Below are 3,760 nucleotides of genomic sequence, written 5' to 3' on the forward strand. Positions count from 1 at the left end.
AGATCCATCCTAAATAAGTGATTTTCAATTAGTCCTTACGAAATCATAAATAATCGCAAACCTAACGTTAATTTTTTTCTATGTATTTGGCTCCAGATGTTACATTTTCAACTCCAAGGAGCAACGAAACAAATTTGATGTGAAAGCTAAGGAGGGTATATTTTGGGATATTCGCTGACCTTTGATGCTTATAGGGTTCGTAACAAACGATCCAAAAAGATGGAAGAAACCTACTATGTCACATTTGAGGACAACTACTTGAAAAGAATTCAGTCGAATAAGAGTCAATCGAAGGAAATCTTTCCTAAGCCATGTCCAGTAACGATTCCTTTACCCAATTTGTATGAGGAATTCATGTTACTTTTTGATGAGCCAGAGAAGGTCAGTTCATCTGAATCAAAAGAGGTTGACAAAAAAGAGGATGAATTGAAGAAAATAATTGACGATGCTGTGAAGTATTTACCACAACAACCACCTAGTGCAAACATCCCTCAAACCACAAATACTAGATCGTAGGGGGAGGGTTTTACTTCATCTTTCTCTTCTGAACTACCCTCTGATAAAGATGAATCACCTCCCACAATGACTCACAAACCTCCATTCACAGGAGATCCTTCAATTCCTGAAGAAGAGGACCTCTCGTCATTCAAGTGGGGGGGGGGGGGGGGGGGGAGGGATAAAGATGTGAATGATGATTCGGACATTCAATCAAAATTTGAAGAAGCAAATGTTGGATTAGATCCGATTAGATCCCTCTTATGATCCAAACTATCCCCCACTAACCAAATAGACCAGAGATCACCCAATGACTCAAGTAACTGGTGAATCTTCTGTAGGAGTCCTTACGAGATCTCAGTAAAAAGCAAAACAAATTGCATTATTCTCTAAAGTGGAATTTTGTATGTTTAACTCATTCATTTCCAAGGTAGAACCTAAAAAGGTTAATGTTTCTCTCCATAATTCTGATTGGGTGCAAGAGATGCAAGACGAACTCAACGAGCTTGAACGAAACAAAGTTTGGAGGCTAATTCCAACTCCACCAGATGCATCAGTTGTAGGTTTAAAATGGGTGTTTCGCAACAAAATGGATAAAGAAGGGAATGTTATAAGAAACAAGGTGAGACTCGTGGTTAAGGGGTATTGTCAGGAAAAAGGCATCGACTACAAAGAAACCTTGGCACCTGTTGCAAGGTTGGAATCTGTTCGCATCTTCTTAACATACGAAGCATACAAGAACTTTGAGGTATTTTAGATGGATGTTAAAGGTGCATTCTTGAATGGAGAATTAGAAGAGACTATATACGTGGAACAACCACCTGTCTTTGTAAACGAGAAGTATCCCAATCACTGTTACATCTTAGATAGGGTAGCCTATGGTTTGAAGCAAGCTCCAAGAGCTTGGTATAAAACTCTCACTCGTTTCCTTAAAATGTCCAAATCTAAACAATGTTCGGTTAACCCAAGCTTCTTTCACAGGAAACAGGGTGACCACTTCATGATCATCCAAATTTATGTTGATGACATCATTTTCAGTTCTACGAATCCCAGCCTAATAGTTGAATTCCAAAAGTTGATGGAAACTAAATTTGAGATGAGCTTCGTGGGTCCAATTAACTTTTTCCTTGGATTGAATATAAGATAGTGATCGGAAGGCATTTTCATAAATCAGGAAGCATATACAAAGACTTTGCTCACTAAGTTGGCATGGTGGGAGACTCTGAGGTGAATGTTGTTGGATAAGGTGTCTAAGTCCATAACTTATTTGGTATATACTTGACCCGACCGGCATGGTCCATTTGGGTTGCATCTCATCCAAACTATTATGGATAATTTTATGAGAGTTATACACATATGTTTATTAATATATTATGAGTTATAATATATTAATATGAAGTTACGTTATTTAATTAGTTTTAGTCTTAAATTAATTATGAATTAATTTAGAGATTAAAAGGAAGACTAATTAGATTATGGGCTATTTGTTTTATATAGTGTGGGCTAATAATCATTTGTTAATGGGCTAGGCTTATATGGAAGTCCATGGAGATTTTAACCCATGGATCCTTGGAAAGGAAAAGACATGGGTTATTAGGGTTTCGCCCTAACCATGCACACTATATAAGAATGCTTATGGAGCCTGAAATGGAGCCTAAGAGAAAACTAGTGAACTACTGTGTGTGTGCTTGTGTGTGGCTGATTTTATACAAGGGTGTATACTCTCTCAAAGTTTTCCAAGAGTTTGTGGTGTTTGTGATTCCATTTGAGGCATTCACACTATTGGTGCTTGGCCCTCAAACTCCTTAGAACCAAACTCACCAAAAGGTATGTAATCTCTTCTAACTCTGTTATGTTGAAATGTTCCCCATGTCATGTTAGATAGGTTATAAACCTTGGAAAATTATTATTTTTCATGTATTTAGACAAACATAGATCCAAGGTTTGTTAGGGTTGCATGCACACTTAGGAAGTGTTAGATTGCTCAAAACCCAACAGTGGTATCAGAGCCTAGGCTTGCTTGTTTGATACTTGATGCAAAATAGTGAAAAAAGTCGAAATCATTGCTGTCTGCATGGTGGACTCGCCGAGTCCTTTGGGGGGACTCGACGAGTCCAAGGCAAACTTCAACCTACTCGACGAGTAAGTTCATGCACACGACGAGTAGGATCGAAAAGTGCAGTTTTTCGACTTTTGCTGCTAGAAATGGACTAGAAACATTACCCTAAACTGTTTTGGTGTTATAAAACTTATTTTAGTTGGTGTAATGGTTGTTCTAATCCATTTACAACAGCATATGTCAAAATTCCATGATTTTATGTGTTCATATAATTCTTGAATTTTTGATGATCATGTTCATGTTCTTATGAATTTAGAAAATGATAGGAATTATTTGCTGAATTGTTTAGAATTAATTCATGATCATTTATGTGTTTTAATGGAGTCCATAATTTGTCCTCAAGTTATGGATTTCCAAAGGTCACTCTTATTTAACACACACTTAAAACACATAAGTTACATGAAAATGAAGAGTCTTCATTTTTATGAACCTTTAATTCATAAGTTATGAAATGAAGAGTTTTGCAAAGTTACAAAACTTGCCCTCAAGTTTTGGAATTTGTAAAGTTTCACACACTTTAATAAACTTTAATTCCAACCCTTAGAGTTTTAATAGTTAAAATTCAACCCTTATACTATTTATAACATTAATGGTTAATTATTATATATATGTATAAGAATAAGTCGTTTTACCGTTAGTAGGCCTCATTCACGAAGCCGGTCTATAAGGTGGGTATAAGGTTGTTGCCTATGAAATGGCGACTTAATGGGTGTATACTCTCACCCACCGCTTGCTTGATTGGTGGAGGGTCGTTAGCCGAACGGGTAGAACAATGACTTTAAATCCTCATTAAAAGTATAATGAATATTATAAAATAACTAAACTCTTTTAATTCCCAATCTTAGTTATTTTAGGAAAAATGTGAACATGGTGCTAGTCCATGGAATTCACACTTTGTACCTTACCAAGTCGTTGGTGGAGCATGTGTGGTTAACCGCCACACTAACTAGGACTAGTAAGGATCAAGAAGGGTGACTTAATGTTTGTCATAGATCAATGGAGCGTGTGTGGTTAACCGGCACATTGATTAGGTGATAATATTAAGGGTACCAAGTGAATTAGCATGGTTATTCACACCTTGTTTTGTGATCCTCGGCATCCCAGTCACAAAACTTGAAGGGCACAATCGAGATTGAAACATGCCAT

The 3,760-nt window shown here is 36.8% G+C and overlaps 1 pseudogene; it reads left to right on the top strand.

Moving 5' to 3' along the window:
- The first annotated feature begins 805 nt into the window (after nucleotides 1-805).
- On the top strand, nucleotides 806-1,252 carry LOC145035819 (putative mitochondrial protein AtMg00820 pseudogene; annotated as a pseudogene).
- The last annotated feature ends 2,508 nt before the right edge of the window (nucleotides 1,253-3,760 follow it).

This window comes from Lactuca saligna, chromosome 3 (genome assembly GCF_052625555.1).
Source record: "Lactuca saligna cultivar CGN05327 chromosome 3, ASM5262555v1, whole genome shotgun sequence".
Lineage (NCBI taxonomy): Eukaryota > Viridiplantae > Streptophyta > Magnoliopsida > Asterales > Asteraceae > Lactuca > Lactuca saligna.